The sequence below is a fragment of the Poecilia formosa genome, unplaced genomic scaffold (genome assembly GCF_000485575.1).
Source record: "Poecilia formosa unplaced genomic scaffold, Poecilia_formosa-5.1.2 Scaffold264, whole genome shotgun sequence".
Taxonomy (NCBI): domain Eukaryota; kingdom Metazoa; phylum Chordata; class Actinopteri; order Cyprinodontiformes; family Poeciliidae; genus Poecilia; species Poecilia formosa.
The window spans coordinates 169692-182576 of record NW_006800203.1 but is presented as its reverse complement, the minus strand read 5'-3'; the positions used below and the strand labels follow the sequence as shown (position 1 = coordinate 182576).

Genomic DNA, 12885 nt, shown 5'->3' with positions numbered 1-12885 from the left:
AAGGTGTGTTCCTAATCTTTTAAATGAATAGGAATTTTAAAAGGAAAAAGGTTAATAGTGGGTAGATATGTGAGTCCTTTTTAAATATCTATAATCTGTTATTACATAAAATATACTGTATCACATTTCAAAGGTGATCACCCAAACTATTACTGTTACATTTTTGGGGCATATTCCACTGTGAACTTTTAATCTGTTGTGACAAACGGTTGCAGATTTCTGCCAAAAAAAAAAAAAAAAAGAAAAGAAATAATAATAATGTCTTGGTTCTGCAAAGCCTCTTGAAGCCAGATTAATGTTTTAAACATGAAGTGTTTACTATTTTAAATCCAATATCTGGATTTACCATACCATACCAACTTTATTTATAAAGCACTTTAAAACAACCACAGCTGATACAAAGTGCTGTATATCAAAACAAAACATAACAAAAAAAACATAAAATAAAAACTTACAGTTTAAAAACAAAAACATACAATTTAAAACTAGATCCCGCTAGAGTTGAAAGCCAAGTAAAATAGATGGGTTTTAAGACGAGCTTTAAAAGTGGACAGTGAAGGGGATTTAGCTCTGAATCAACACCCTTCCACTGAATATGTTCTTCATTGGTGACAGAATGAGCTCTGGTGGTTTGCCTGATTGTGTTAATTTATTCAAGGAGTTCAAATGTTTATGGAATTTTACTTTATTCATTTATTTATAATGATTCTATTTCAAAGCCATGTCAGTGTTAAGACGTAATTTTAAACTTATTCTTAAACATAAAAACAGAGTGATGTTATTAAAGATTACATTAGTGTGAGGGTGAAATTGTTCTTCATATGGATTGTAAAGCATAACCTCACAGCAACACTGGAGTTCTTCTGTTTCGCTTTATTAAAATACCCAGCCGCCATCGAAATGAGTGAAAGAGCTGATTGTAGAGCTGTGAAAGAGCTGTGTGTGTGATTAGGTTAAAGTGATGTGATGGTCAGACTTATCTCTTGTTTCACACATGACTCAACAGAACATTGATATCAATGACAAAGGATTTAAAAAGAAAGCTTCTGCTGGCTTTTGGTTTTCCCCATGAGAACATGAGTGTAAACCTGGACACACACAGCAGAGAACGGCTCTAATCTAGAAGTGTTTGCCTGACATACAGCAACTCTGGGAACCACAACCCTGTTTAATATGAATAATCTCAGCAATCCTGAGGAATAATAACATTAATAATGTAATTATTTGAAAGACATTAGCCTGGCTTGATTTCTTGAAAATGACTCTGCTTCTGTGACCAACTGCAGATAGAAGAAGACTGGGGGTCTTTAACTAATACCACTCTCTGATGTCAAAGTATAAAAAAAAAATCCTAAAACTAGCAGTTTATTATTTTAACATAACTCCACCTCATGGTTATGAAAACAATGAGACCCTCTTAGTACCATAAGTGAAAAGAAAATTCTGTAAAGATATAATAATTAAGACAAAAGTTGATTAAAAACAGAAGGTAGCAACCTAACATGATCAATATAAATTCCAGGTTGCTCTAGAAAAGTCACATTTTTAATATTTTTAAAAATTCACACAAAAGTTGCAGATTTTCTTCTTGTTCTACAAATAAACCTAATTTTTAAATGTATAGGAACATTTTCGTCGATTAGCCTTAACTTCACTTGCATTTCATTTACTTCCATAGAAATCCCCAAAGGAGAATTTAGTACTTTTTTAGTGATCGCATGTTGTGATTAATTTGACAAGTGTCAGAAAAACACTTTAAGATTATTAATAAACTTTGGTCAGGATCTCTGATAAATAGCCTATTTCCTCATTCTTCTAATTTTATTCCACAAAACCATTTAGTTATGAACTAAATGGTTCATAACTATCCAGCAGCGATATATATATAGGAAAATTGCTTTCACACACTGCCTTTTTATAATCATCTTTAAGTCAGTTTTTTTATGGCATTCATGTCAATATGACATCCCACCGTAAATTATATACATTTAAATGTGTACTAAGATTTCTCTGTTCATGTCTATCATTAATTAAAAGTTAATATGCTAAATCATGTTTATTTTAACATTCAAACTGTTCAGTTTCCGTGAATAAAAACAACTATGTGCCCCAAACATCATATTAGTCAATAAGTATAATCCTCTGAGTTATTTGTGTTAAAATTATATCTTGGTTCTTGGAAATGAGCAAAAATATCACTGTGGAAAAATTATTTTTAACCTGTCACTCACGAGAGGACCCAAATTTGGGTCCTCTCATTGTGAATGACAACCTGTGAATGACAGGTTAAATAAACAAAACATCTGATAGTCTCCTGCAAGATGGATGCAATTTATTATCTAAAGTTAGTCAGACGTGCATGTTCCACAGCATGACACACTGATCTGATCTACTTTTCCAGTCTGATGACATCTTCGGTCATAGTCCAGCCATGTTTGAATGTGTGCTATTATTAATGTTGCATCTTTAGCTGTTAAATTTACTGTAACTTTTTTCTTCCTATCTGTGTCTACGTTGATGCTGTGTTGTACCTGTCTGCTGATGAACTCATGTGATCTATCGGAGTTCAGACAGATAACCTTACTGTAAAATTCCCTCTCTGGCTCTTTACCAGCTGTTTCATCCATTTCATCATTAATTACTAAAATAGGCACACTGTGTTCTTTCTGTGCACCGTAAACATCATGTGTTGACTGTTAAGTTTATATTGCAGAACACTCAAATCCAGTAAACATCAGACATTAGGTTGTGGGCAAACATAGTTTCACATCTAAAATAAAATAGGTCTATAAGAGATCAGCTCCTCGTTAATCTGCTGAACAGGAAGGCTGTTGTGACTTTCCTTAACCAGTAAACACATTTCACGGAGGAGAAGCTGCCTTAGTCTCTGACATTGTTGTTAGATCATGAGATTGAATTTTAATGTTTCTCAGCCACCGATAAACAATAGAGTTGATCACAGCTACACATGTTTGCACCACTTCCATCACAGGAGGTGAGCAGGTTACTATTAATATGATTCAGACATAGCCTAGAGTTTTAATGTCTCTCTGGTGAACAACGCACCTTACAAGCCTAAATTTCCACAGCTGATAAAAAATGAATAAATACATTTTGAAATATTCAGTCAATGGATCATTCAGAATCCAGTCTAATTCAAGAACATTTTCAGCCTTTTCAATTATGTTGATGTAATGATAAATACTGAAATTTGTATTTCACATTGTCACAATTTGAAATCCAATGTTTTGCTTTAAATACAAAAGTTTATTTTGTAATAACTACAAAATGCTTCATGTCTCTATTAGTTTACTTCTGTAATATCTATGCTGCCTGAGAAAACTGTGATTCCTTATTCTAATTTAACTGTAGCTCTTGGAGAACTTTAATGAAGTTCTCCAACCCTTTTAATCAGCTAAATATGAAAAAGAAAATTATAATTATTCCATGTAGAGATTTGTTGAGGCTTGCTAACATAGTGTTATCTAAGGCAAAACAACTAGAAAATATTTTCCTTTCATTCCAAACAGAATCCTTGTAGCCATATTGACCCCTTGTGCACACAAACTGTTTGTGTGCACAGTTTGCAGATACAAAGTGTCTTACCTCTGAACACTACAATGGTTTAGGAGGAGAAGAAGAAGCTGAAGCCCTGCACCCCAGCTGGCCAGTCATCAAATTATATACACACATACATACACACACACACACACCCTCTTCCATATACCTACATACCAACATACGTAAGCCCATATGATGGCTTACATAGACATGACATAAGCAGACGTTACCAACATTTAACTGTACATTTGACATTTACATATTGAGTGATATTTGGATTTGGCTGCAAAGCTTCAATAATAATGAAATAAATAAATAAGTAATAATAAAAAGTATCAATACAAAAATATGCTCAAAAGAATAATGGGAGTTTAGTAGCCTTTTGGCATAAGGCAGTGGTTCCCAAACTTTTTCTCATGGGCCCTCCCAGTGGTTTCCAAACTATTTCTGGGCCCCCCTTATGGATTACAAATAGCTGTCTGGTTGAACAATATGTGTGAGCGAAGGGGGTGGGGGGTGGAATCTTAGAGACTCCCTGTTATACTCAGCCCCGGCTCCAGACGAACAAGTGGGGGCGTGGGGGAATCAGCTTTTTTCAGGGCAAAATGAATGAACATAGACAACAACACCAGTAGCCTACAAGCTACTTGTTAACAAGCTTAAGGTGCTGTATTGATATTAGCTAGTCATCTTTTAGCTAACTTTACCTGCATCCAACAGCTTTACTCAACTCAGTCTGTTAGTTTGGGGGAAAACTGTGAAAAGTTCTTTGCGTTTTGCTGGTTTGCTGCCATAATTCTAACACACACCTGCGTAGCTCTGCACAGCAACAGCAGGTCTGCTTCACTGCCGCACAGGTCTAAACCCAACGCTAGCGTCGTAGCGCTCATGTTGTGTTTAAAGGAAGCTCGGAAAACAGGTTACGACATGTTAACAACGGATTAAACAGTTTTAACTGCTGATAAAAGTGACAGAGGACACGGATATGGGAAGTGTGGAAGCCCCTCAGTATCAAATTGACAGAGGAATAACAGAAAGTTGGCCATTCTAATGTAAAAACCCAGCACATACAGCGTTCATGTTTCCATCCATCCATTTTCTTGGATGGATGGACCCCTCCTGTCCCTTATTGGGGTCAGGAGGGGTGCTGGTGCCTATCTCCAGCTAACATTCCAGGCAAGAGGCAGGGTACAACCTGGACAGGTCGCCAGTCTGTCGCAGGGCAACACAGAGACAAACAACCATGTGCACACAAACTCATACCTAGTGGCAATTTGGAGAGGCCAATTAACCTGACATGTTTTTGGACTGTGGAATGAAACCAGAGTACCCAGAGAAAACCCACACATGCACAGGGAGAACATGCGAACTCCATGCAGAAAGACCAGGGCCAGGAATCGAACCCAGAACCTTCTTGTTGCAAGGCAACAGCTCTACCAACTGTGCCACTATGCAGCCCACGTTCATGTTTTGTTTTTTTTTTTGTTTGTTTTTTTGTTTGTTTGTTTTTTCCCATCCAGACGGCTTCCCGCGCCCCCCCTGCAATAGCACGGCGCCTCCCCTAGGGGGCGCGCCCCACAGTTTGGGAACCTCTGGCATAAGGGATGAAGCTGTTGTGGAATCTGGTTGTTCTGCATCTGAACCTTTACCCAGAGGGCAGGGAGAACAAACCATGCTGAGGATAAAAGGGTCCTCAGCATGGTTGGCCGAGCCCTGGACGGCAGCGACTGCCAGCAGTGTCAAGGATGGAAGGAAGCTCAGTCCCAATCATTCTCTCTATGCATTGTCAGTCAGAGGTGTTACATGCTCCAATCCAGACTGACACATATATGCATACATACACACATATTTTCACACACATAGTTACATAAACATACAGGTATATATCTATACATGTACAAATATGTGGGCTTCTGGAACCAACTAATCACAAGAAAAATCAGAACAGTCCTTCATGTTGTTACTTTCCAGTCCAGTATGTTCTGGCTGAGCATGTGACTGCACCAGGATCAGAAGAACACAGGACCAACCATCTCCTTCACCTTGACATGATTGAGTAAAATCCAGTAAAATCAGAAAAGCCCGCTGCAGTTAATGATATCTGGGAAGGATCCCTCGTGACTACTTGAAGATCTTGAGTCACTTTGACAAAAACCTCTTTTACAGTGTTTGAATTCCTCAGCTATTAGGATCAGATGTGCATAATTTAATTAGCTCAGTATGGACCTGAACTTACTGAGATGCATGGGAGAGTTGAGAAGGTCATGTTCTCCACTTGAGGTAGAGCAACAAGCTTATGAGACAATCAGGCAGGTTTGATGGAACCATTAAGATAATTTACACAAGTTGAATATCTCTGAGACACAAAGAGAGCAAAACAACAAGCAAACAAAACAGAGCAAGAAGAAATCTGCCTGCTTCTTTGCAAGTATTTGAGCTGAGCTGCAAACAGAAAGGCAAGACCATATAGCTGCAGACTGGAGAGACGTGGACCCGCCCGGGACACTGCAATCTGATTTTATATGTCCAGCAAAAACACCACTGGAGGTGGCAGGAGAAGATAAAGCAGCCACAACATGACGAAGTGAGGAAGGGACAGCTGTACTGAACCAAGAAGGGAGGGAAACAATAGCTCCTGTTGTAAAGTGCTGAATCTGACGTTCCACTCAACAGTCCTGCTCCATCCTCACACGTCTGACATGCCTTCATGCTGACGTGGAGCAGTTAGGGGAATACACCCCCGACCTCCCACCCCACCACCCACCTCTCTTTCCAGGCTGAGGAACTGATTTTGGATGTTGAGCGTAAGTTGATAAGCATCCCACAGATATAAATACACAGAAAAAAAGGAAAATCAGTGCTTGAATTTGCAACTTTTTCTAGAAGGTTCTCTCAGTCAGGTTAGTCACATTTTGCTCCTTTTAAAATAAAAAGTAACTTAATAAAATGATTCACCCTTAGAGACTATATTGTTTTGTTGTGAGATGCATCTGCAATCAGGAGATATCACTCAGTCACATCTACTCCAGCTGCAATTTCATGAGTCATTAACCCATTAGTGCTTGGTTACTTCTGAACACAAGGAGCTTCTTCACTCATTATGGTTTTAATTTGAAACATAAAACATGAATCACCCGGCTCAGCAGATAACTGAAAGGGGTGGAGAGTTGGGGCCTGGTGGAGGGCTGGAGTTTAACCCTGAATGCTACAGTTCAGCATGCACAGACTGAAAAAAGTGGTGGGTCAGCAGGGTTGCTTAGAAGATTGCTATTGCCTTGTGGGATTTCTGCTCTAGCTGCCAGCCCTGAGGGACTCGTTATGCTAGGATCCCCCAAAAAACTCCCTCAGACTGAGAAATGTTCCCAAACCAAGCTCCAGTTAATGGATGGAGCTTACATAATAGTAGTGGACAAGTCCAAACCTGTTATTCATCTGTTTTAAAGGATGTACGGTCTGTTTTTTTGTTCACGTAGATGAGTGGAGTAAAAAAAGAGGAAGTTCTTCAGGTTAAAGAACATCTTTAATTCTGTTTATTTTGTGAAATAAAAACTCTCAAACAGATAGACATGTAACTTCCAGCTATAGAAGTCATATTTTGCTTTCCAAGGTTTACAACAAATATGATTCATTTTTTCAAATTCCTGTTAGTGATTAAACCAGAGTGAAGTCATTCTCTGAATTCCCTCATAGGAAAATAAAATTACTGTGAGTGAAAAAAAAAATCACTTCTAAAGGATCTTTAACAGTTTGTATTTTTAATGTTTCATTGTAAATTAATTACTTTAGTTGCAAGTGCAGCTTTTTAACTAGTTGAATAAAACATTTCTGAATGTGTAAAATATTATTTGTCAGCATATAAAATGAAAAGAAGTTTCATAGAACAAACGGAACATGGAAGTGTTTTTTGTGAAATGTAAGTCTTGAGTTTTACATTTCCTGTCTTGTTTCCACCAACATTCCACGTACTGCTAAAGTTTTCATGTATCTTTGTAAAGCCTTACACACAATCCCCAACAAAACTATAAAGCTACGAATAAATTTTTGTACTGAGGCACAATCTTGTCTTTTGTTGTCATTTTTCCTGTAACTAGATATTTTTGGAGGGTAACAGAGCAACTTCAGATAATTTTTGTCCAGATTCCAGGACAGATCACCTGATTGGACAAAGCAATGGATTACAGAATTATATAGGGGGCAAAACAAGAGATTCAAGGTGAGTGAAGCAATAACTCAGCAACAATTCAATGCAACTGGTGAATTTTGTTCTGTAAAAGCACACAGTGCCTTTTGTTTCAAACAACTACAATTGGGTTGGTATTTAAAGATTTTAAGATTTGCTTTGCTTCCAGATCTGTCAATAATTTTTTCAAAGTACAGAATAGACAGTGAGCTGTGGAAAGTCAGATTCAATGATTGGAAATCGGATGTTCCACTCATAAAGAGCTGCAGACAGAGCCATCCAGAGCTGGTCCTGCTCTGGAGAACTAAGATAAGATAAGATAAGATAAGATAAGATAAGATATGATATGATATTCCTTTATTAATCCCGCAGTGGGGAAATTTACATTGTTACAGCAGTACAGAGGACAGAGCAGAACCAATATAAAAATCTATATATACAAAAAAATACAAGTGAATATAGAAATACTGAAACAGTATTGTATGAAATATAAATAAATAAATTCCAGGTTTATTGCTTGTAATGGAGAGTAGTGAACTACTGAGAGCATCGGGTGTTGTGCAGTCTGACGGCAGCCGGAAGAAAGGACCTGCGGTATCTTTCCTTCATGCACTTAGGGTGCCGCAGCCAGGCACTAAAGGAGCTGCTCAGTGCTGTCAGAGAGTGGTGCATGGGGTACTCCAGCATGCGCTGAAGCTTAGTCCTCATTCTCCTGTCTGCCACCACCTCCACTGGGTCAACATGACACCCCAGGACAGAGCTGGATTTCCTGAGGATCTTGTTCAGTCTCTTCCTGTCAGCAGTGGAGATGCTGCTGCCCCAACAGACCACTCCGTAAAAGATGGTTGATTCCACCACAGCATCAAAGAAGGTCCTGAGAAGAGCCACCCGCACACCGAAGGACCTGAGTCTCCTCAGGAAATGTAGTCTGCTCAGTGCTTTCTTGTAGAGGGCAACTGTGTGGTCAGTCCAGTCCAGCTTGTTGTTAAGGTGAACACCCAGGTACTTGTAGGACCTCATGATCTCAATGTTCATTCCCTGAATGTTCACTGGCCCAGAAGGAGAGTGTTTGGACCTGCGGAAGTCCACCACAAGTTCTTTTGTTTTTCCTGTGTTGATCTGCAGACAGATCCTCTGCAGATAAAATTAAAGATTTAAACTAAAGTTTTTAACTAACAGGTATTTTATGATGACCTGAAGCTGAATCCATGAATGATTTTAACATGTTATTCACTCTGAATCTGACAGTACTGCTTGTAATTGAATGAATTTTCACTGAACTAAAGATACAGAATTGGCTTTGAGTTGGATCAGTTTGTTCCTGTGTTTAGAATTTCCTAAATTGAATGGGCAAAAAGTACAAAAATATTCTTTTAGCAGATTAAGTACAATAATGATCAGTCAGCATGAATATGTCTAATTACCCACATACGGACATTATAGTAATGTTAATATAAAAAAATAACTCATTTGGTAAATATGTTTGTCATTTATTCAGTTTCTTCTATATAAACCAGAAACAGAGCAACAGGCTATGACTGACATTTAAACCTGCCTGAGTCACTTCGGGTAACAGAGCTGGATGGGCTCTGCATGGGAGAGAAGAAAGGAGCAGGGGGCTACTGTACAGAACAAAGGACTCGGTGCGTGAAACTGCGCATGAGCCTTGCCGCCACGCACGTGCTGCAAAGCCAGCTCCATGTCAGTAAAGTTTTTCTACGTCAGCTGCCTTTTAAAAATGACACTAATTACATCCTTATTAGCGCGTCCAACGCAACAGAAGGTGGAATCTAAATGGAGAAAGGACGGAGCAGAGATACGGGGAGTGATGAAAGGAGGATGAGGATGAGGAGGATGGTGGGCGATGATGCCCCCCACCGTCCCTCCTCCCCCTCTCGCCACTAATGTTGCATCAGCATTATAGCAGACAAAGGATGCCGAGGATGTCACCGCTGGTGGCGGTGCTGTATCATAGCTTCACCCCGGTCCTTCATCACGTCCACTGCTCTGCTGCAGGAGTCCACACGGTCAGACAGCAGTGGGACCGATGTCCCACTAAAACCAGCGAGGACACTGCATTGCCGCCAGAGACATCCACACACGGTCCGCGCGCACACACATGCATGTTCAACCCTAACAAAGTGAACAAAGCTGTCACAGTCCACTTAACATCTGAACTTAGTCGAATAATATATTCCTATGTGCGTTCTTGTTATTATTTAATGTATGTATCTATTTTATATTTAGTCATATTTAAATTACTTACAATATTACATTTATGTAAATGTATATATATTTTGAATATAAATTTTATATTGCTTATGCTTACATTTGTATTTACCAATATTTAACACTTGGATGGATATAAGCACTTTCCCCTTGGGGATCAGAAAATATTCCATTCTAAAACAAAAGGAAGCCACACGCGGTTCGAGATTTCAACCTATGGAGTGTATGAACGAGGAGATCTCACACAGAACTGCTTAGTACAAGGAATCTTCCAAAACACTGTAGAAATGATCAATTATGTGCGTCTTGCTACCCAGCACGTTCCCCTCTCCATCCCTGACAACATGATGAGGCTGACGGGGGGACTGACGAAGCCACACTGCAGCATCCACTCACATGACAATGCAAGACGGGCGCATATTTTTGACAGTCACGGCTTGTAGCTGCCTTAGAAAGAGCCGCTTCTTAGGCTGCTTGTGGACAGCCGTGGGCGTCGCGACCTGCTCCAGATCTGCTTCACATCAAAGGAAACGCAGCAGAGAAAACGAGGCTCCAAAACGACCCAGTCGAGAGAAACGATTGAAATGAGTCGGTCGGAGCAAACAAGGCTCGCCCTTACGCAGCAAATATAGCTTTCAGTCTACACACTGAGATGTGTGAGAGCGCGCGCGCGCGCGCGCGCGTGTGTGTGTGGGTGTGTGTGCGTGTGACCGTACTAGAAAGAGGTGGAGAACGTTAAATGCACGTCCTTTTTAAAAAATACAAATGCAAAAGAATAATACTAAATTAGTGTGTGGGTGAACTTAAACGTTTATTAAGTGAGAGGGGGTGGAGGGTTAGTGACGCTGCACGGCCTGGGTGGAAGTATTCCGCTGCCAGGAGCACTGATCTGGGATCACCAGCGCATCTACTTCTCTAAAACAGAGGAAAAACGGCCGCCGAGCTCAAGGAGGATTGACTCAAAGCATAACAGGATGTGGTACCGAGTTGTGTTTCACTCCTGAACCCGCGTTCACACCCCTACACATTACACCCTTCAATATTCGCACCGCACGCCAACCTTTCAATATTCGTGCGTGTGGTTTCCCTCTTCTACTTTTTCTGATTCTATAAGTGACTTTTTAGTCCACAAAACTCAACGAAAACTCGCGTGGTTCGAGGCCACGTATCTGACACTTATGCAAGTTTGCAACTCGGTCTTGGCAGCATCAACAATACATTCTGAGGCAGAGATTCTGAGGAGGCTGGTACATAAAAACCGGAGGCACACAAGGCAGAAAAAACGTGAATAAACGTGCATGCCAGCTTACCTTTTACTTTCTATTTCTCTCGTTTTCCAGCCCTTTTGTCTGTTTCCCATATAAGTTCTTTCACATGATGGCTCGCTTTGTCGTTTCCTCAAAGCTTCCCGACTGCAGAAGGTGAGTCCCTTCCAGTCGCCGCAACTAGCGTGTTTTTTTTCTTTGCTCGATTACGCGAACGACGTAAAAAAAAAAAAACAACCCAGTCTGTAATTCTACGGTCTGTTGTTGACGTGCGCGCGCGTGCGCGCCTGCAGCAATGTGCGCCTTGTGATCCTTCGCGGCTTGCCGCTCCGTCTCCGCTGTTTGTTACTCTCAACTGGAACGCCTACTCTCAGTGGCTACATTGTTGACATTCGGCCGCTGACGTCACTCCACTCCCTCATTCACAACATCGTAGGCGCGCGCTGCTTTGCGTTGCTGTGGGCGGGAAGCGCGCGCGTACTCAGTGGAACGGACGGATGGAGTTTCGAGAATCGCCCCGCTAGCCGCTAGCTTAAATCCCACCCCTCATTCGTCAGCGCGACCCCCTCTCCGGTCCTCACTGCCTCCTCCAATCTCAGTAACTTCCCCTCCTCTTTGGGTGCACACAGCGGGAACGTGACGGTAAACGATGACACAATGCATTTTTCTCTGTGCCTGTAATAGGAGTTTGCACAAGTCTACATTTTAGTATTATTATGATTTAAAACACTATCTCAAAGCTTTAAGTTTTATCTCACAATAAAGAATATTTAATTGTGAGATAACAGTATTACAGTTAATTCTGTCACATCTAGGGTGACAGTTACCCTAAATGTGAGACAGAATTAATTAATTAATTTTTGTTGATGGTAAACAACGACTTGAGCATCAGTTTTGTAATTTATTATAATCCTTGCATACTGATGTACCAGAATAAATAGCAATTAATTTAAGAGTTCAACTTAAAAATAAGCAACTGTATGACTGCATTTAAAAAATCTTCAGCATGTCAGTGTACTGCTACAAATACAAAGACACATTATGCTCAAACATAGAGTAACTTCTTTAACAGATCTGTCTGTTGAGGTCTTCAATAGCATTACTCCATCCATCCATCCATCCGTCCATCCATCCATCCATCCATCCATCCATCCATCCATCCATCCATCCATCCATCCATTTTCTTTCGCTTCATCCGGGATCGGGTCGCGGGGGCAGCAGCTTCAGAAGGGAGGCTCAGACTTCTCTCTCCCCAACCACTTCTTCCAGCTCCTCCGGGGGAATCCCAAGGCGTTCCCAGGCCAGCCGAGAGACATAGTCCCTTCAGCGTCGTGGGTCTTCCCCGGCGCCTCCTCCTGGTGGGACGTGCCCGGAACACTTCACCAGGGAGGTGTCCAGGAGGCATCCTGACCAGATGCCCGAGCCACCTCAACTGGCTCCTCTCAATGTTATCATTATCACGATAAGCATTTATCTCAGTACTATAGAAATACTCCATAACAGTTTAAAATCTTGATAGATAGTACGATAGCACATTCCTTTGTAATAAGGAGAAAAACATAACCTTAACAATATTTCTACTGCCATAAGGAAAAACCAACAAGCATAGACCAAATCAACATCCGTCTATAAGGATTATTTCATCCTGAG

General features: G+C 40.5%; 1 protein-coding gene across 3 annotated transcripts in view; it reads right to left on the bottom strand.

The window, feature by feature from the left end:
* bach2b (BTB and CNC homology 1, basic leucine zipper transcription factor 2b) overlaps positions 1-11895 on the bottom strand; it is a 94404-nt gene extending 82509 nt beyond the window's left edge. For all 3 annotated transcript variants that reach the window (XM_016680965.1, XM_007570593.2, XM_016680966.1), the window contains exon 1: positions 11281-11895. The gene's annotated coding sequence lies outside the window, so the exon portion shown is untranslated. The remainder of the gene's footprint in view (positions 1-11280) is intronic.
* Positions 11896-12885: the final 990 nt, after the last annotated feature.